The sequence below is a fragment of the Oncorhynchus nerka genome, unplaced genomic scaffold (assembly GCF_034236695.1).
Source record: "Oncorhynchus nerka isolate Pitt River unplaced genomic scaffold, Oner_Uvic_2.0 unplaced_scaffold_1991, whole genome shotgun sequence".
NCBI classification, from domain to species: domain Eukaryota; kingdom Metazoa; phylum Chordata; class Actinopteri; order Salmoniformes; family Salmonidae; genus Oncorhynchus; species Oncorhynchus nerka.
This window is the reverse complement of record NW_027039336.1, coordinates 28988-51418: the sequence shown is the minus strand read 5'-3', so window position 1 is coordinate 51418 and position 22431 is coordinate 28988. Positions and strand designations below refer to the sequence as shown.

The following is a 22431-nucleotide window of genomic DNA, read 5'->3' as shown; positions in this document are numbered from 1 at the left end:
TGCTAGTATGAAGCTGTACTGTAGACCCTGGTCAGCATGGCTGATGCAGGGAGGGCAGTGTTAGGGACTGATGCTAGTATGAAGCTGTACTGTAGACCCTGGTCAGCATGGCTGATGCAGTGATAGGGACTGATGCTGGTATGAAGACCCTGGTCAGCATGGCTGATGCAGTGTTAGGGACTGATGCTAGTATGAAACTGTACTGTAGACCCTGGTCAACATGGCTGATGCAGGGAGGGCAGTGTTAGGGACTGATGCTGGTATGAAGCTGTACTGTAGACCCTGGTCAGCATGGCTGATGCAGTGTTAGGGACTGATGCTAGTATGAAACTGTACTGTAGACCCTGGTCAACATGGCTGATGCAGTGTTAGGGACTGATGCTAGTATGAAGCTGTACTGTAGACCCTGGTCAACATGGCTGATGCAGTGTTAGGGACTGATGCTGGTATGAAGCTGTACTGTAGACCCTGGTCAACATGGCTGATGCAGTGTTAGGGACTGATGCTAGTATGAAGCAATACTGTAGACCCTGGTCAGCATGACTGATGCTAGTATGAAGACCCTGGTCAACATGGCTGATGCAGTGTTAGGGACTGATGCTAGTATGAAGCAATACTGTAGACCCTGGTCAGCATGGCTGATGCAGTGTTAGGGACTGATGCTGGTATGAAGCTGTACTGTAGACCCTGGTCAGCATGGCTGATGCAGTGTTAGGGACTGATGCTAGTATGAAACTGTACTGTAGACCCTGGTCAACATGGCTGATGCAGTGTTAGGGACTGATGCTAGTATGAAGCTGTACTGTAGACCCTGGTCAGCATGGCTGATGCAGTGTTAGGGACTGATGCTGGTATGAAGCTGTACTGTAGACCCTGGTCAGCATGGCTGATGCAGTGTTAGGGACTGATGCTGGTATGAAGCTGTACTGTAGATCCTGGTCAACATGGCTGATGCAGGGAGGGCAGTGTTAGGGACTGATGCTGGTATGAAGCTGTCCTGAAGACCCTGGTCAACATGGCTGATGCAGGGAGGGCAGTGTTAGGGACTGATGCTAGTATGAAGCTGTACTGTAGACCCTGGTCAACATGGCTGATGCAGGGAGGGCAGTGTTAGGGACTGATGCTAGTATGAAGCTGTACTGTAGACCCTGGTCAGCATGGCTGATGCAGGGAGGGCAGTGATAGGGACTGATGCTGGTATGAAGACCCTGGTCAGCATGGCTGATGCAGTGTTAGGGACTGATGCTAGTATGAAACTGTACTGTAGACCCTGGTCAACATGGCTGATGCAGGGAGGGCAGTGTTAGGGACTGATGCTGGTATGAAGCTGTACTGTAGACCCTGGTCAGCATGGCTGATGCAGTGTTAGGGACTGATGCTAGTATGAAACTGTACTGTAGATCCTGGTCAACATGGCTGATGCAGGGAGGGCAGTGTTAGGGACTGATGCTAGTATGAAACTGTACTGTAGACCCTGGTCAACATGGCTGATGCAGTGTTAGGGACTGATGCTAGTATGAAACTGTACTGTAGACCCTGGTCAACATGGCTGATGCAGGGAGGGCAGTGTTAGGGACTGATGCTAGTATGAAGTTGTACTGTAGACCCTGGTCAGCATGGCTGATGCAGTGATAGGGACTGATGCTGGTATGAAGACCCTGGTCAGCATGGCTGATGCAGTGTTAGGGACTGATGCTAGTATGAAACTGTACTGTAGACCCTGGTCAACATGGCTGATGCAGGGAGGGCAGTGTTAGGGACTGATGCTAGTATGAAGCTGTACTGTAGACCCTGGTCAGCATGGCTGATGCAGTGTTAGGGACTGATGCTAGTATGAAACTGTACTGTAGACCCTGGTCAACATGGCTGATGCAGTGTTAGGGACTGATGCTAGTATGAAGCTGTACTGTAGACCCTGGTCAGCATGGCTGATGCAGTGTTAGGGACTGATGCTGGTATGAAGCTGTACTGTAGACCCTGGTCAGCATGGCTGATGCAGTGTTAGGGACTGATACTCGTATGAAGCTGTACTGAAGACCCTGGTCAGAATGACTGATGCAGGGAGGGCAGTGTTAGGGACTGATGCTGGTATGAAGCTGTACTGTAGACCCTGGTCAGCATGGCTGATGCAGTGTTAGGGACTGATACTCATTTGAAGCTGTACTGAAGACCCTGGTCAGAATGACTGATGCAGGGAGGGCAGTGTTAGGGACTGATACTCGTATGAAGCTGTACTGAAGACCCTGGTCAGCATGACTGATGCAGGGAGGGCAGTGTTAGGGACTGATGCTGGTATGAAGACCCTGGTCAGCATGGCTGATGCAGTGTTGGGGACTGATGCTGGTATGAAGACCCTGGTCAGCATGGCTGATGCAGTGTTAGGGACTGATGCTGGTATGAAGACCCTGGTCAGCATGGCTGATGCAGTGATAGGGACTGATGCTAGTATGAAGCTGCTAGGTTGGTATGTTTGGCCGTCCCCTGCAAGGTGTCGATTGGCCCAATCTCACAGGGTCAAAGGTTAGGCTGGTTCTGTGGTGTCAACGGGCTGTAGGAGCCCTGAGAATGAAACACCAGGGAGTGTGACACTGAGTCTGCACTGCACACTACTCCTAGAGCTGCTAATAGACTAGCTGCTGTGACAGCTCACCTCACCTGTCTGTCCCCTGAATGAAGCGCTGTAATGATGTGTGTGTGTTTGTGTAGGTGGTGAGATGTTCCGCAGTGCGCTGGGAAGACCCTGGGCTTCGTGGGATACACCATCCAGCAATGCTGCGCCCCACTGTGCCTTTTGAGTACATCGGAGAGTTTGTTTGCGGTGTGTAGATACTTTTCTCTCTGTGGCCATGGTCTGTGAATTCCCGAGTAACAACTTCAATGTCTGTGAATTTACCCACAGTGCTCTGGTCCTTCTATGGAGCCCACCATCACAAGCCACGACGTTGTCTTCTCAGAACGGTTGAGTCGCCATCTCTGCAGAATCGAGAAGTGAGTTTTAGTTTTCAACTTGAAATTCTCAAAGTTGTTAAAGTAAAACGTGGTTTACCCTGAGTGGTGTCTTTTGCACCGTAACCCTCGATGTTCTCCTTGATATCTGTGAATGACATCACACCCCATGGATCCTGCTCCTATGTCTGCAGTGGTGATATAGTCACGCTAAGAGTCCATTTGATCCACATATGAACATCTGTAAAAGAGTCATCGGTTTGGAGGGAGACAAAGTCTGCACCAGTGGCCCCTCGGATGTCTTCAAGACCCACCAATACGTAAGTATTCATCAACAGTCATGTCCCAGGACTCTCAGCCACATGTAAAGTATTCATCAACAGTCATGTCCCAGGACTCAGCCACATGTAAAGTATTCATCAACAGTCATGTCCCAGGACTCTCAGCCACATGTAAAGTATTCATCAACAGTCATGCCCCAGGACTCTCAGCCACATGTAAAGTATTCATCAACAGTCATGACCCAGGACTCTCAGCCACATGTAAAGTATTCATCAACAGTCATGCCCCAGGACTCTCAGCCACATGTAAAGTATTCATCAACAGTCATGACCCAGGACTCTCAGCCACACGTAAAGTATTCATCAACAGTCATGTCCCAGGACTCTCAGCCACATGTAAAGTATTCATCAACAGTCCCAGGACTCTCAGCCACATGTAAAGTATTCATCAACAGCCCCAGGACTCTCAGCCATTCTACCTTTAGTTTACCAGGTAAGAGTATTGAGAGCACATTTACAACAACGACCTGGAGAAGACTTTGACGAGTCCTTGACATGAGCCAGTAAAGCAATACATTCTGGATGAATGATTAAGCCTTGTCAAGACACTTCATGTTGTGTTTCAGATAGTCTCTCATTTCAGTCAATCATCTTCATAAGTAGCCAAACCCCTGTGTCTTCAACTCAATCCCAGTGTGTTCTGGGTGTTTAGATTCCAGACCAGGCACATCCATCTTGTGTCGTCAGTCCAAATATCATCCTTTGACAGCGACTGCATTTCCTCAGAGCCGTGGTTGTGGTGGAACCACTGTCATTGCATTCTTATTACTGCTCCCCGGCCACGCCGCCTCAGCCACCGCTCAGCCTGCCAATCTCTCTGAAGCCTGTTAGAGTTAGTGCCAAACCGAGTGGACAGGTTGATGGGTGGGCTGAGGTGTTTGTGTTGTGTGTGTGTACACGCTCTCACATGAACAGTGGACGATAGGTGAATGTAACCACACACAGGATGTGCTGGTGTCATCCAGGAAAATGAAAGAAACTCATTTTCCTCTGGGAACAGGTTTCATCTCTACACACAGGCAGTAAAGCTATATTGAACAGGTTACTGCAGAACAGGTTTAATCTCTACACATGTCTTGGTCAAAGGTCTCAGCCTACAGATGTACTTTAATTGGATCACACTGTTGGTGTAGAAAATGCATACATGTTGTGTATTCAAGTTTTAAGACGTATTCCTAAATGTTTGTTATTCACACTTTAAAATGTCAGACTTGGATTTACTCCTTATTTAAAATGTATCAACCCCTACAACAATGTCAGACTTGATTTACTCCTTATTTAAAATGTATCAACCCCTACAACAATGTCAGACTTGATTTACCCTTATTTAAAATGTATCAACCCCTACAACAATGTCCATGCATTATAATCCATAATAATCCACATTTCCTGGTACTGCAGGATTATTTCCCTGCCGTGAGAAACTGGTCAAATTAAGATGGCAGATCGGGCACTCTGAAATGTGTCTCAGTGCAAGACATAGGTCAACAATGCATAAGACCAGACCAATCTCTGTAGGGTTTCCCAAAACACACACACTAAAAATGTCTGTCAACACAGTTGGTTGTGGTGTTAATGAAATAGAAGCCTTGTGTGACATAAGGCATCCCACCATGCATGGTTTTGTTTGTGTGCTATACGAGAGCCTGTCCTCACCTCCTCTTTCTTCTGACGGGCTGGCAGGTTCTTTCCTCCCAAATTGATGATGAGGAGATGGACAAATTGACTTGTCACCTCTTAGAGTCTTTCCTACAGTATGTCTGCTGCATTGTCACAACAAAGACATTTGATCCATTATATGATGGTGGGTGTCTTTGAGAGAGACAGAGGGGGAGAGAGAACCTTCAGAGTCTAAAGCTATCCCCTCCATGTTAGACAAAACACTACCTCAATGATATTAGTCTAATGATCAGAGAGAGCAGGGTGAGGCCTTAAACAGCACTACCTCAATCATGTTATCTTAATGAGCGGAAGCATGGTGAGGCCTTAAACAGCACTACCTCAATCATGTTATCTTAATGAGCGGAAGCATGGTGAGGCCTTAAACAGCACTACCTCAATCATGTTATCTTAATGAGCGAAGCAGGGTGAGGCCTTAAACAGCACTACCTCAATCATGTTATCTTAATGAGCGGAGTAGGGTGAGGCCTTAAACAGCACTACCTCAATCATGTTATCTTAATGAGCGGAAGCATGGTGAGGCCTTAAACAGCACTACCTCAATCATGTTATCTTAATGAGCGGAAGCATGGTGAGGCCTTAAACAGCACTACCTCAATCATGTTATCTTAATGAGCGAAGCAGGGTGAGGCCTTAAACAGCACTACCTCAATCATGTTATCTTAATGAGCGAAGTAGGGTGAGGCCTTAAACAGCACTACCTCAATCATGTTATCTTAATGAGCGGAAGCATGGTGAGGCCTTAAACAGCACTACCTCAATCATGTTATCTTAATGAGCGGAAGCATGGTGAGGCCTTAAACAGCACTACCTCAATCATGTTATCTTAATGAGCGAAGCAGGGTGAGGCCTTAAACAGCACTACCTCAATCATGTTATCTTAATGAGCGAAGCAGGGTGAGGCCTTGAACAGCACTCTACCTCAATCATGTTAGCTTAATGAGTGACGCATGGTGAGGCCTTAAACAGCACTCTACCTCAATCATGTTAGCTTAATGAGCGAAGCAGGGTGAGGCCTTAAACAGCACTACCTCAATCATGTTAGCTTAATGAGCGAAGCAGGGTGAGGCCTTAAACAGCACTACCTCAATCATGTTATCTTAATGAGCGAAGCAGGGTGAGGCCTTGAACAGCACTCTACCTCAATCATGTTAGCTTAATGAGCGAAGCAGGGTGAGGCCTTAAACAGCACTACCTCAATCATGTTATCTTAATGAGCGAAGCAGGGTGAGGCCTTAAACAGCACTACCTCAATCATGTTATGTTAATGAACGGGCGCAGGGTGAGGCCTAAACAGCACTACCTCAATCATGTTATCTTAATGAGCGAAGCAGGGTGAGGCCTGACCAGGCTGTTGAACGGGCAGACTTCACTATCCAGGTGAGCTCAGCTTTCCCACCTTGACACGTCTCTGACAGGTACACATAGCCTCGCCCCACCCCTTCAACCACCCAACCACAGAACAGGTTCCATCACTCCCTCTGAGTCCCATCACAACACAGCCGCCAGGTTGAGCTGAGATACGCCACTCAACCCTAAACCCTAGCTGGGCACACAGTCTGACTGGATGACTGGGCTGGTTGGAAGTGTGTTGTGGAAAGTAACAGTGTCTGTTGATTATGGTTTGGCTGAGCGCTCTCATTCTGTTCTGGTGACTCAGTGTAGGGAGTTTGGAGAGGGCATGTCAGACTCGGAGCTTAGTGTCATGGAGAAGTAGGTAAACAGTTCATGAGGAGTGTTTGCTTCTCTGCCTGTCAATCATGCAGGTGCTTATCCTTGACATCCTCTACCTTCACTCAACACTGGTGTGTGATCCATAAATTAGTTTTCAGAACTGCTGTGGTTATGATGGCTCGGTGAGCTTGCAGGTGTTTCATCAGAGAAGAAGAGTTCCACCAACTATGACGGGGACAGAATTTGTCTACCTCGCTCCAATACCTCCAGTATCATACCCTAGGTAATAACCAGATCCATTTGAATGTCCGGTGCAGGTAAATGAAAGGAGAGGTTAGTTCTACCCTCTGGTTAAGTTAGGTTCAAAGAGGAGAACGTCAGTGATATCCGTTTCTACAAATGATAGAGTCTGGCCTCTTTACACCATCCCAGTCATAATAAAGTGTATGTTTCTGACATGTGTTAACCTGCAAGGTGATGTGTGAACCTCGGTCTTTCACCACATCATAATATACTGCAATAATAATAAATGTCATTTAGCAGACGCTTTATCAAAAGCGGCTTACAGTAATGCATTCGCACATTTTAACGTATGGGTGTCCCAGGAATCGAACCCACAACCCTGGCTGTGCCAGCACCATGCTCCACCAACTGAGCCATACATAGCAGATCAACTTTAACAGGCCTTTTAACAATAACCAATTAATTACCAGTTCATTAGTGGTAAATAAATCTGACTATAGATTTCAGAGGAGTAACTTTGCGATGTCTGTGGCTAGAGACTCCGTCTGGAATGTTCTCTACAGGGTCATTAGTTTGATGCTCCGAATCAATCAGAGCTTTGGTGTTTGTGTGTCTGTGTATTTGTTGATCACTCTTGATTGACCCTCAGCAGATCAATCTAAATTGATTGACCTTGTTAGTAGTGGACAGAATGGAGTCTAGATCCTGAATAGAGTTGACCTATACCTTGATGTTGGATTAGTTAGGTAGTTCCTCCAAACCTTCACTCCGTGGGCCCTAAGCTTTAACCACCACTAATGTATCCTACCTAGTGTTTGCTAAACTCTGAGGCAGTGTAATGGACTCAGATTAGACCTTCTGCTAGCCTAAAAAGCACTTTCAGTAACGACATTGTCATGTGTTTCTATGGAGACTTGAACCCAGAAGTAGTCTGAACCTGTGTTCAAGCAGCCGCCCCCCTTTGTGTCTCCTAAAACATAGATGAGCGTGCCTACCGACAGGGTCTTGTTGATGATATCACACCCCTGACCTTTCTGAGCAGGACAAAGTCTAAGATGGAGGCTGAGGCTGGAGCATAGCAGGGGCTTATGGTCCAGCAGATGACAAATGGCGCCGGCGTTCCTCTCTGGTCCCCGTGTGCTTGGGAGCAGCCATATGTTGCCATGCTACTGAGGGGTAATGGTGGGAATGCAGCAGGCTGACATATGCTTCTCAGATGACTCCTTTAATGACATTGGTTTGTGTCGTCGTTGTTCTCGGGGCCGAGTTGTTTACCCGTGTCAGGTCAATATGTCACTGCATCACGATTAGTGTCAGCTCATCTGGCTCATCTATGGAATATGAAACGCAACACAATGCATAGGTTAATACTGCATAATGATTCTGGATGTTGGGACGATTGTGATACGATGGACGCCTTTGCACAATTGGAATCAAGACATCAGTGTTTGCGCCCCACCCTCTGATAATGTTCTCATCTGATTTCATCTCCCTCTCCTTTTCTCCCCAAGACCATGTTCATTAAAAAGTTAGGCAACACAAACACAGTTGCAGATTGTGATGCCCATTATGACAATATAATGTGTTGTTCATCCTGTCTTCACATATAGGAGGGACGAGGAACTTAATTAGGGCCTTGACAAGATTACTCTAGTAAAGTGATGAGATTAATCATAATTGGTGTCACTGTGGGATTACGCCGTCCGATTGGCCACCCCACTGGCAGCTCGGGCCTCACTAGTGGAGACCAGTGGACGATTCTGACTGAAAATCTTCAGCCCTGGCCCCTCTCTCTCTCCTTCTATATCTCCCTTGGTAAGAGGGGGTTAGATCTCAGCCAACAGCCTAATGGCCCCTTTGAAGTCCCACTAAATCCCCTGACCCTGCCCCCCTGTTACACATGACCCTTGCTCCTATGACCGTCCGGGGCTAAAGGAGGACAGACCAGGGGTTGACGTTAAGTTGGGGTGAGGGGAAGGTAGGGGGATGTTCAGTTGGGCGAGGCGGCTGAGGTGGGCTCTCTTTACATAATGGTGGGGGGAGGGTGCTGGCGCTGTATTGTCTCACTCCTTCATGTAAACAAAGTTTAAAAGCCAGGTCAGGGAATGGTGGTGTTTACAGTATAACTAGCTGCTGCAGTCGTCGTGGAACAAATTCAATATTTTCTATCGTTGTGTTTTTTCCCGTGTCATCCCGTGGGTGTGTGTCTTGTGGGTGTGTGTGTGTGGGTGTGTGTTTGTTGTGGGTGTGTGTCTTGTTGTGGGTGTGTGTCTTGTTGTGGGTGTGTGTCTTGCTGTGGGTGTGTCTTGTTGTGGGTGTGTGTCTTGTTGTGGGTGTGTCTTGGTTGTGGGTGTGTCTTGGTGGGTGTGTGTCTTGCTGTGGGTGTGTGTCTTGCTGTGGGTGTGTGTCTTGTTGTGGGTGTGTGTCTTGTTGTGGGTGGGTGTGTGTCTGTGTGTCTTGTTGTGGGTGTGTGTCTTGTTGTGGGTGTGTGTCTTGTTGTGGGTGTGTGTCTTGCTGTGGGTGTGTGTCTTGCTGTGGGTGTGTGTCTTGCTGTGGGTGTGTGTCTTGTTGTGGGTGTGTGTCTTGGTGGGGTGTGTGTCTTGCCGTGGGGTGTGTCTTGCGTGGGGGTGTGTCTAGGTTCCAAAAGGGCACGTGTGGCTGGAAGGGGATAATCTTAGGAATTCCACAGACTCCAGGAGCTACGGCCCAGTTCCCTATGCCCTGATTCGAGGCCGTGTCTGCTTAAAGGTAAGGAGGGGAACATCGCCGGACGCATCTCACATTCATTTGAACCTTTAGAGTTAGTATAATGGTCTGTATAAAGAGTTAGTAGAATGCTCTGGTCTGTATAAAGAGTTAGTAGAATGCTCTGGTCTGTATAAAGAGTTAGTAGAATGCTCTGGTCTGTGTAAAAAGTTACTAGAATGAATGCTCTGGTCTGTATAGAGAGAAATCTGTGCCACGTTTACGATATCACAGCCTCCTTTTGTCTTTGGCCATGGTGAAATATGAAATGCCTTGCACTGAAATTGATTGTAGGTTTACTGTTGCTTTGCCTGGATTCAAAATATTCATTATTCCCCATTCTGTGGCAAGTTGAGTAAATGCAAACACTCAAACAAGTTGGAAGTTCAAGACAGATCTGTCTCGTAGACCAAGGCCTGGGCAACCTATTGTCTAGCTGTCCATTCTGCTGTGTTGTCATGTCACTGGATGTCATAGCAACCATGACCCTGGAAACAGGTCAGACAACCTTCTGTCCGTTTGACTGGACAGCAGCCGTCCACTGGGAGCCCAATGACGAGACCTGACGACAGTTTTATGAAGTCGCATACATCATTTAAATCCACGTTACCAAGCGTATCCAGGAAGTGAGGATGTTGGAATAGTCATGATAAACACATGATGTAATGGATAAATGTTGTTTGTTCTTCTTTTACGAGAGCCCTAGTACCCTTTTAACCCACCGTCTTCTGTCTTCTCCTTCTCCTTTGTTTGTTTTGGTGTTTTTCTCTCTTTCCAGCTCTGGCCTCTACATCATGTTGGTGCCCTCAACCAAAGTCCCACAGGACGAGTCGTAAAAAGGAGTGACTGAGTCTACTGATCTGTGTACATGCATCATTTTGTAATATTTTCTAATTAAAGGCATATTTATCTTGAAGAATTTTGTCCCCTCTCAATTTGACTGACAATTTGAGTTCATTTGGGTTGAATTGTAGGGTGTGTTTGAGTCAAATGTGAAAATCCATGGATAGTTGATCTGCAGGTCGATAACGTACCAGGCATAGTAATCTGGGGGTTCCAGTGTGTTGGCAGGAGCAGCACCCTGCTCTGTAGGAACAGCGTCACGTGAGGAGGGAGTTAAACTGTGCCTCTCTGGAGCTGCTAGTGGTAGAGAGGAGGAGAAGGAGAGACTTGTTGCTCTCACGCTCCACTTTGGTATGATTTTGGACTAACAGAAGAACTCATCTCTGACCCAGCTAACTCAACAGATTACAGTGAATAGCTGAAATCCAGCATCCAAGAAGTAGAGGCCATTCATTTAAATCAGTTGTATTGTCCTGGAATTGAGGTCTTCTGCCACTGTAGATCTGAGATGCCTACTTTTAGAATCTCTACGTGTATAATTGACTGGCCCACAATGCAGGGCGTGCTGTATGTATCATCCCTGACAGACATGGAAAATGGGGATCAAGAAGGATCAAGAAGCTCAACATCTACAAAGGAATACAAAAAGTGTTATTCATTTCAGCTTTACCTTTTCTCACTGTTGTGGTAAAACAAAAGCTTTTCTTGGCGATTAATATTTCATTGGGCCAACAAGGCAATTGGACAAATGTTAACATTTCCCTTTTAGCCATTCAATATTTATAAGCACTTAGTAAGGCAAAGCTCACAACTGAATAGTTAGTGTATACACTCTACACTACTATTCTATTGATGTGGGGAGGAAGAGAGATGTTTGGCTTTTTTGGGAATGCTTTGCAATCTGTGTGACAAGTTTTCAGGGTCAACTGCAAATACACAAAATATCTTTCAATATGAAACCTGTAACATGTGCAGTCCGCCAGAACAACGTGCTCTCCATCAGCCGCTGACAATATGACTGCATACAGGGCATTCGGAAAGTACTCAGATCCCTTAACTTTTACCACATTTTGTTACATTACAGCCTTATTTAAAAAAAACGATTAAATTGTTGTATTTCCTCCTCAAAAACAGGTTTTTAGAAATGTTTGCAAATGTATTAAACATTTTAAAAAACATCACATTTACGTACGTTTTCAGACCATTTACTCAGTACTTTGTTGAAGCACCTTTGCCAGCGATTACAGACTCAGGTCTTCTTGGGTATGACACTACAAGCTTGGCACATCTGTATTTGGGGAGTTTCTCCCATTCTTCTCTGTAGATCCCCTCAAGCTCTGTCAGGTTGGATGGGAACTTCGCTGCACATCTATTTTCAGGTCTCTCCAGAGATGTCTGATCGGGTTCAAGTCCGGGCTCTGGCTGGGCCACTCAAGGACATTCAGAGATTTGTATATTGCTGTATATTTAGGGCTGTTGTCCTGTTGGAAGGTGAACCTTCAACCCAGTCTGAAGTCCTGAGCGCTCTGGAGCAGGTTTTCATCAAGGATCTCTCTGTACTTTGCTCCATTCATCTTTCCTCGATCCTGACTAGTCTCCCAGTCCCTGCCACTGAAAAACATCCCCACAGCATGATGCTACAGCACTGTCAAGTGTGGGACCTTATATAGACAGATGTGTGCCTTTCCAAATCCCATCTAATCAATTGAATTTACCACAGGTGGACTCCAATCAAGTTGTAGAAACATCTCAAGGATGATCAATGGAAACAGGATGCACCTGAGCTCAGTTTTGAGTCTCATAGCAAAAGTTCTGAATACCTATGTAAATAAGGTATATGTATATGGAGATATTTGTTTTTTTATTTGAAATTATTTAGCAAAAATGTTTTAAACCTGTGTTTGCTTTGTCATAATGGGGTATTGTGTGTAGATTGATGAGTTATGTTTTATTTTTATCCGTTTTAAGAATAAGGCTGTAACGTAACAAAATGTGGAAAACGTCAAGGGGTCTGAATACTTTCCGAATGCACTATACGTTCTGCAGTACAAATGCACCTATTTAACATGATGCAGCCAAATATATTATTAAACACATTTTCCTCAACAACAATGATTTGGTTTGTCAAGAGGTGAACTAGGACTGTATGTAACTCAACTGTCAGTCAAGCAGGATCTTTATGACACCAGTGTACAGACTGTCTTACTGGGCTGGCTCCTCCACAAGGCCTTCTTCAGCAGTAGTTCAGAGCCCACTGTGTCTCCTGCTTAGACAGCCCTGACCTAAGGACATGACGGCGTTCTCATACACCTAGTAAAGCAGCTCAGCTGGTCACTCTCCAGAAGAGAGAGGCCTCTCCTCCTCACAGTTCCCCAGGGGCTGTGAGGGCCAGACGGCTGCCCGTCCCTGTCCAGCTGCCTCATCTGTCTGGCGGGGATGTAGGGTCAGAAACTGGCTTTCTGTGACACTGAATTCTCTGCATGAGTGTGATCGTGCCTCCTGGGAGGGCCGCTCGTGTGTTTGTGTGCGTGACATCATTTGCATATGTGTGTGTATACATGTTTTATTTACAGTAGCGGAGAGGGTTTGGCTTGAAGCACATCTATTTTTCCTATTTTAACTTCATCTGCTGTGTGTCAACACAGTGCCAGTGTCCAAGTGAAATGCTGACACAGGGAATCTGTTTATATTTTTACAACCCAGTGCCCCATAGAGGGAGCTCACTGTCCTTCTGCTGCTTGAGGACTAGAGGGAGAATAGCACTGTGTTCTGCTGCACAAGCAATGGTGTATACTGTAACCTTTGGGGATTAGCTCCACAGATGGTGGATACTGTAACCTTGGGGATTAGCTCCCACAGATGGTGGATACTGTTACCTTGGGGATTAGCTCCCACAGATGGTGGATACTGTTACCTTGGGGATTAGCTCCACAGATGGTGGATACTGTTACCTTGGGGATTAGCTCCCACAGATGGTGGATACTGTAACCTTGGGGATTAGCTCCCACAGATGGTGGATACTGTTACCTTGGGGATTACCTCCCACAGATGGTAGATACTGTTACCTTGGGGATTAGCTCCCACAGATGGTGGATACTGTTACCTTGGGGATTAGCTCCACAGATGGTGGATACTGTTACCTTGGGGATTAGCTCCCACAGATGGTAGATACTGTTACCTTGGGGATTAGCTCCCACAGATGGTGGATACTGTAACCTTGGGGATTAGCTCCCACAGATGGTGGATACTGTTACCTTGGGGATTAGCTCCCACAGATGGTAGATACTGTTACCTTGGGGATTAGCTCCCACAGATGGTGGATACTGTAACCTTGGGGATTAGCTCCCACAGATGGTGGATACTGTTACCTTGGGGATTAGCTCCCACAGATGGTGGATACTGTTAACTTGGGGATTAACTCCCACAGATGGTGGATACTGTTACCTTGGGGATTAGCTCCCACAGATGTGGATACTGTTACCTTGGGGATTAGCTCCCACAGATGTGGATACTGTTACCTTGGGGATTAGCTCCCACACATGTGGATACTGTTAACTTGGGGATTAGCTCCCACAGATGGTGGATACTGTAACCTTGGGGATTAGCTCCCACAGATGGTGGATACTGTTACCTTGGGGATTAGTTTCCACAGATGTGGATACTGTTACCTTGGGGATTAGCTCCCACAGATGTGGATACTGTTACCTTGGGGATTAGCTCCCACAGATGTGGATACTGTTAATTTGGGGATTAGCTTCCACAGATGTGGATACTGTTAATTTGGGGATTAGCTTCCACAGATGTGGATACTGTTACCTTGGGGATTAGCTCCCACAGATGGTGGATACTGTTAACTTGGGGATTAACTCCCACAGATGGTGGATACTGTTACCTTGGGGATTAGCTCCCACAGATGGTGGATACTCCCACAGATGGTGGATACTGTAACCTTGGGGATTAGCTCCCACAGATGGTGGATACTGTTACCTTGGGGATTAGCTCCCACAGATGGTGGATACTGTTACCTTGTGGATTAGCTCCCACAGATGTGGATACTGTTACCTTGGGGATTAGCTCCCACAGATGGTGGATACTGTTACCTTGGGGATTAGCTCCCACAGATGTGGATACTGTTACCTTGGGGATTAGCTCCCACAGATGTGGATACTGTTAACTTGGGGATTAGCTCCCACAGATGGTGGATACTGTAACCTTGGGGATTAGCTCCCACAGATGGTGGATACTATTACCTTGGGGATTAGCTTCCACAGATGTGGATACTGTTACCTTGGGGATTAGCTCCCACAGATGTGGATACTGTTACCTTGGGGATTAGCTCCCACAGATGTGGATACTGTTAACTTGGGGATTAGCTCCCACAGATGGTGGATACTGTTACCTTGGGGATTAGCTCCCACAGATGGTGGATACTGTTACCTTTGGGATTAGCTCCCACAGATGGTGGATACTGTTAATTTGGGGATTAGCTCCCACAGATGGTGAATACTGTTAATTTGGGATTAGCTCCCACAGATGGTGAATACTGTTAATTTGGGATTAGCTCCCACAGATGGTGGCTACTGTTAACTTGGGGATTAGCTCCCACAGAGGGTGGATACTGTTAACTTGGGGATTAGCTCCCACAGATACATGATGAGCATATAACTAGGCATATAACACTTAATTTACTACCAGGAGATCATTCCTGTCTACCTTCAACAGTTTAAATTGAATTCCACCACGTAAAATACAGACATGCAATTCCATATGAACTGTAAAGTGATAACCCATATTGATCTCTATTTAATGGCAAAGTCCCAAAGATGCACACTTTATTTAATGAAGTTGAATTCCAGCAATGACACCCACCCACACAGCTGTACAACCTCACATAATTACTGAAGAGATGACGGGGCAGAGATGTACCTCACATAATCACTGAAGAGATGAAAGAGAGAGAGGTCCAGAGAGAGAGAGATCCAAAGCAAGAGGGAGAGAGATCCAGAGAGAGAGATCCAGAGAGAGAGAGAGAGAGAGAGAGATCCAGAGAGAGAGAGAGATCCAGGGAGAGAGAGAGATCCAGAGAGAGAGAGGTCCCAGAGAGAGAGAGAGATCCAGAGAGAGAGAGGTCCCAGAGAGAGAGAGAGGTCCAGAGAGAGAGAGGTCCAGAGAGAGAGGTCCAGAGAGAGAGGTCCAGAGAGAGAGGGCCCAGAGAGATGGAGGTCCAGAGAGAGAGAGGTCCAGAGAGAGAGAGGTCCAGAGAGAGAGAGGTCCAGAGAGAGAGAGGTCCAGAGAGAGAGAGAGAGGTCCAGAGAGAGAGGTCCAGAGAGAGAGAGAGAGGTCCAGAGAGAGAGAGGTCCAGAGAGAGAGAGGTCCAGAGAGAGCGAGGTCCAGAGAGAGCGAGGTCCAGAGAGAGAGGTCCAGAGAGCGATCCGGAGAGAGAGAGGTCCAGAAAGTGAGAGGGGTCCAGAGAGAGAGATCCAGAGAGCGAGGGGTCCAGAGAGAGAGGGGTCCAGAGAGAGAGGGGTCCAGAGAGAGAGAGGTCCAGAGAGAGAGAGGTCCAGAGAGAGAGAGGTCCAGAGAGAGAGAGGTCCAGAGAGAGAGAGGTCCAGAGAGAGAGAGGCCCAGAGAGAGAGAGAGAGGCCCAGAGAGAGAGAGAGAGGCCCAGAGAGAGAGGTCCAAAGAGAGAGAGGTCCAAAGAGAGAGAGGTCCAGAGAGAGAGAGGTCCAGAGAGAGAGCGGTCCAGAGAGAGAGGGGCCCAGAGAGATGGAGGTCCAGAGAGGTGGAGGTCCAGAGAGATGGAGGTCCAGAGAGAGAGAGGTCCAGAGAGAGAGAGAGGTCCAGAGAGAGAGAGAGGTCCAGAGAGAGAGAGAGGTCCAGAGAGAGAGAGAGAGGTCCAGAGAGAGAGAGAGAGGTCCAGAGAGAGAGAGAGAGGTCCAGAGAGAGAGAGAGAGGTCCAGAGAGAGAGAGGTCCAGAGAGAGAGAGGTCCAGAGAGAGAGAGGTCCAGAGAGAGAGAGGTCCAGAGAGAGCAAGGTCCAGAGAGAGAGGTCCAGAGAGCGATCCGGAGAGAGAGAGGTCCAGAAAGTGAGAGAGGTCCAGAGAGAGAGGTCCAGAGAGCGAGGGGTCCAGAGAGAGAGGGGTCCAGAGAGAGAGAGGTCCAGAGAGAGAGAGGTCCAGAGAGAGAGAGGTCCAGAGAGAGAGAGATCCAGAGAGAGAGAGGCCCAGAGAGAGAGAGAGAGAGGCCCAGAGAGAGAGATCCAGAGAGAGAGAGGTCCAGAGAGAGATCCAGAGAGAGAGAGGTCCAGAGAGAGAGCGGTCCAGAGAGAGAGCGGTCCAGAGAGAGAGAGGTCCAGAGAGAGAGCGGTCCAGAGAGAGAGAGGTCCAGAGAGAGATCCAGAGAGAGAGAGGTCCAGAGAGAGAGAGGTCCAGAGAGAGAGCGGTCCAGAGAGAGAGCGGTCCAGAGAGAGAGAGGTCCAGAGAGAGAGAGGTCCAGAGAGAGAGAGGTCCAGAGAGAGATCCAGAGAAATCTCTCCAGGAACAGGGTTGGAGAGCCCTGAGACATAATATATCGATCTCTCTCAAACAAATAGAACCAGGAGGGAGGTCAATAGTACAATCTGTTTCAAATAGTTATCAGACATTGCTCTTTGTGTAAATAGTCTTATTTGCCCTGTGGCCATATCACTCTTATAGCAACACAGGGGGCAACTGCTCCAGTCAGTCTACAAATCCTTTCTCCCTCTTTATCTCTTTCCTTCTCTCTATCCCACCCCTCATCTCTGTTACCCCTCCTCTTTCTCATCCCTATCTTCTCCTTCTTTATCTCTTTCATTCTCTCTATCCCACCCCTCATCTCTGTTACCCCTCCTCTTTCTCATCCCTATCTTCTCCTTCTTTATCTCTTTCCTTCTCTCTATCCCACCCCTCATCTCTGTTACCCCTCCTCTTTCTCATCCCTATCTTCTCCTTCTTTATCTCTTTCATTCTCTCTATCCCACCCCTCATCTCTGTTACCCCTCCTCTTTCTCATCCCTATCTTCTCCTTCTTTATCTATTTCATTCTCTCTATCCCACCCCTCATCTCTGTTACCCCTCTTTCTCATCCCTATCTTCTCCTTCTATCTCTTTCCTTCTCTCTATCCCACCCCTCATCTGTTACCCCTCCTCTTTCTCAATCCTATCTTCTCCTTCTTTATCTCTTTCCTTCTCTCTATCCCACCCCTCATCTCTGTTACCCCTCCTCTTTCTCATCCCTATCTTCTCCTTCTTTATCTATTTCATTCTCTCTATCCCACCCCTCATCTCTGTTACCCTCCTATTTCTCATCCCTATCTTCTCCTTCTTTATCTCTTTCCTTCTCTCTATCCCACCCCTCATCTCTGTTACCCCTCCTCTTTCTCATCCCTATCTTCTCCTTCTTTATCTCTTTCCTTCTCTCTATCCCACCCCTCATCTCTGTTACCCCTCCTCTTTCTCATCCCTATCTTCTCCTTCCCCTCCTCTCCTTTAGCTGATGAGGGAATCACTCCTTTCATTAACAAATCCTTTCAGGTTCTTCTTTTAATCACTCTTCTGTTAGAGCTTCTTAATTAAGACTTCACAGTCCTGTTTGAACACAGCAGATTTCAGCTCTGTGTGTGCGTGCGCATGCCTGTGTGTGTGTGCGTGCGTGTTCCCGCCTGTGTCGAGGGGCGAACATCAGAACAGAGGAGTTACACTTCTGTTGTCAGTTTGAAGTTGCTCATACACACACACACACACACTCAGGCAGCCCCAGAGATCCATACAGACAGATGGTATTGGTGTGCTCAGAGATGGTGGGATGTCTGGTTGTTGTGATCAGACACACACAAGGTTGTCTTCTCACAGCCCACTGATCAAAGCAGCAGCACAACACAAACACTATCTTAATCAAGCACAGCTAAAGTTGGGAAATGTAATGAAAAGCTGAAATGCTGAAACACAAGAAAAAGCATTCCAAATACACCATATTTACAAAAGTATGTGGACACCCCTTCAAATTAGTGGATTCGGCTATTTCATGTCGCTGACAGGTGTACGAAGAGCTCAGTGACTTTCATTGTGGCACCATCACAGGATACCACCTTTCCAACAAGTCAGTTTGTAAAATGTCTGCCCTGCTAGAGCTGCCCTGGTCAACTGTAAGTGCTGTTATTGTGAAGTGGAAACATCTAGGAGCAACAACGGCTCAGCCGTGAAGTGGTAGGCCACATAAGCTCACAGAACCGCTGAGTGCTTAACAGCATAGCGCGCAAAAACCGCCTGTCCTCAGTTGCAACACTGACTACCGAGTTCCAAACTGCCTCTGGAAGCAACATCAGCACAATAACTGTTCGTCGGGATCTTCATGAAATGGGTTTCCATGGCTGAGCAGCGGCACACAAGCCTAAGATCACCATGTGCAATGCCAAGCATCGGCTGGAGGGTGTAAATCCTCGCCGGCATTGGACTCTGGAGCAGTGGAAACGTGTTCTCTGGAGTGATGAATCACGCTTCGCCCTCTGGCAGTCCGATGGACTAATCTGGGTTTGTCAGATGCCAGGAGAACGCTATCTGTCCGAATGCATAGGGCCAACTGTAAAGTTTGGTGGAGGAGGAATAGTGGTCTGGGGCTGTTTTTATGGTTCGGGCTAGGCCCCTTAGTTACAGTGAAGGGAAATCTTAACACTACAGTATACAGTGACATTCTAGATGATTCTGTGATTCCAACTTTGTGGCAACTGCTTGGGGAAGGCCCTTTCCTGTTTCAGCATGACAATGTCCTTGTGCACAAAGCGAGGTCCATGCAGATATAGGTGTGGAAGAAATTGACTGGCCTGCACAGATCCCCGACCTCAACCCCATCGAACACTTTTGTGATGAATTGGAACGGCGACTGCGAGCCGGGCCTAACCGCCAGACCTCACTAATGCTCTTGTGGCTGAATGGAAGCAAGTCCCCGCAGCAATGTTCCAACGTCTAGTGGAAAGCCTTCCCAGAAGAATGGAGGCTGTTATAGCAGCAAAGGGGGGGAACCAACTCCAATATTAATGTCCATGATTTTGGAATGAGATGTTCGAGGAGCAGGTGTCCTCTTACTGTTGGGTCATGTAGTGTAGTTTTAACATAGAATAGATTCATTCTATTTATATGCGTTTTAATAACTACATGATGCAAACTTCTTCTGTCTGTTGTTGTTTCAATAGGACGTCGGCAAAGTGAGCCACAAAGTGAGCCTGATGACAGCGTCTATATAGCAGCTATGGGAAACTCTGGTCCTCAGGGGCCTGACTGGTGTCACACTTTTGCCCCAGCCCTTTCTAACACACCTGACTCCAATAATCAACTAATCAAGATCTTCAGTTTAGAATGTAATTAGTTTAATCAGCTGTGTGACATCACTCCGGCACTCGAGGACTGGAGTTGCCCATCCCAGGTCTATAGTAGTTGGACATATAACATGGAGAGACAATAGGTGCTAATCATTTCCCTAACGCAATATCTAATGCAGAAGCTTTTCCTCTGTAGTAGTCTTCCATCCAGCATGGTACATGTTCCTGTCACAGCTGGTGTTTCCCCTAAAGGCAGTCAACACTATTTGTACTTCTCCTAATGTTGGGACGTACTGTGTGTGGGGGAGTCCTAATGGAAAGCTATGGGACCTGTATCTGCAGGGCATGAAGGGGAGGGGCAAAGGGGGGAGGGATGAAGGGGGGAGGGATGAAGGGGAGGGGGGTGAAGGGGGGTGGGAGATGGCAGCCTTGGTCTGACATGCCTGACCTATATACCCCCACTCACACAAAACATACACACACACACACACACACTGACTAGAACACACACATGCACTATCTCATGCGCATACATACACACACACTTTGCTAAGAAAGTGTTTTCTGTAGTAGAGGGAAAGAATACAACCCTCTCATCTGGGACACCACTCCTGTTTTAAGGGTTTCTTCTTCTCTCTGCTCTGTTTCGGAGGATTGGCCTTGTATATAACTCTCTCTCTTTCTCTGCTCTGTTTCGGAGGATTGGCCTTGTATATAACTCTCTCTCTTTCTCTGCTCTGTTTCGGAGGATTGGCCTTGTATATAACTCTCTCTCTCTTTCTCTGCTCTGTTTCGAGGATTGGCCTTGTATATAACTCTCTCTTTTCTCTGCTCTGTTTCGGAGGATTGGCCTTGTATATAACTCTCTCTCTTTTCTCTGCTCTGTTTCGGAGGATTGGCCTTGTATATAACTCTCTCTCTCTTTCTCTGCTCTGTTTCGGAGGATTGGCCTTGTATATGTCTCTCTCTCTTTCTCTGCTCTGTTTCGGAGGATTGGCCTTGTATATATCAATTCAATTCAATTCAAGGGGCTTTATTGGCATGGGAAACATGTGTTAACATTGCCAAAGCAAGTGAGGTAGATAATATACAAAAGTGAAATAAACAATCAAAATTAACAGTAAACATTACACATACAGAAGTTTCAAAACAATAAAGACATTACAAATGTCATATTATACATATATATATATATACAGTGTTGTAACAATGTACTAATGGTTAAAGAACACAAGGGAAAATAAATAAGCATAAATATGGGTTGTATTTACAATGGTGTTTGTTCTTCACTGGTTGCCCTTTTCTTGTGGCAACAGGTCACAAATCTTGCTGCTGTGATGCACACTGGAATTTCCCCCAGTAGATATGGGAGTTTATCAAAATTGGATTTGTTTTTGAATTCTTTGTGGATCTGTGTAATCTGAGGGAAATATGTATCTCTAATATGGTCATACGTTGGACAGGAGGTTAGGAAGTGCATCTCAGTTTCCACCTCATTTTGTGGGCAGTGTGCACATAGCCTGTCTTATCTTGAGAGCCAGGTCTGTCTACGGCGGCCTTTCTCAATAGCAAGGCTATGCTCACTAAGTCTGTACATAGTCAAAGCTTTCCTTGAGTTTGGGTCAGTCACAATGGACAGGTATTCTGCCACTGTGTACTCTCTGTTTAGGGCCAAATAGCATTCTAGTTTGCTCTGTTTTTTTGTTAATTCTTTCCAATGTGTCAAGTAATTATCTTTTTGTTTTCTCATGATTTGGTTGGGTCTAATTGTGCTGCTCTCCTGGGGCTCTGTGGGGTGTGTTTGTGTTTGTGAACAGAGCCCCAGGACCAGCTTGCTTAGGGACTCTTCTCCAGGTTCATCTCTCTGTAGGTGATGGCTTTGTTATGGAAGGTTTGGGAATCACTTCCTTTTAGGTGGTTGTAGAATTTAACAGCTATTTTCTGGATTTTGATCATTAGTGGGTATCGGCCTAATTCTGTATGCAGTCTCTCAATTTGGTGTTTGTCCCATTTTGTGAAGTGTGGGTTGGTGAGCGGACCCCAGACCTCACAACAGTAAAGGGCAATGGGCTCTATGACTGATTCAAGTATTTTTAGCCAGATCCTAATTGGTATGTTGAAATGTATGTTCCTTTTGATGGCATAGAAGGCCCTTCTTGCCTTGTCTCTCAATAAGAGCGTCTGCTAAATGACTTAAATGTAAAGAGCGACTTACAAATTGGTGCATTCACCTTATGACATCCAGTGGAACAGCCACTTTACAATAGTGCATCTAAATCTTTTAAGGGGGTGAGAGGGATTGCTTTATCCTATCCTAGGTATTCCTTAAAGAGGTGGGGTTTCAGGTGTCTCCGGAAGGTGGTGATTGACTCTGCTGTCCTGGCGTCGTGAGGGAGTTTGTTCCACCATTGGGGGGCCAGAGCTCTCAAGATCGTTCACAGCTTTGTGGAAGTTACCTGTGGCGCTGATGTTTAGGCCAAGGTATGTATAGTTTTTTGTGTGCTCTAGAGCAACAGTGTCTAGATGGAATTTGTATTTGTGGTCCTGGCGACTGGACCTTTTATATCTCTATCTCTCTTTCTCTGCTCTGTTTTGGAGGATTGGCCATGTATTCTCTGCTCTGTTT

The 22431-nt window shown here is 46.6% G+C and overlaps 1 pseudogene; it reads left to right on the top strand.

The window, feature by feature from the left end:
- The first annotated feature begins 2880 nt into the window (after window positions 1–2880).
- Window positions 2881–10548, top strand: LOC135567499 (mitochondrial inner membrane protease subunit 1-like; annotated as a pseudogene).
- The last annotated feature ends 11883 nt before the right edge of the window (window positions 10549–22431 follow it).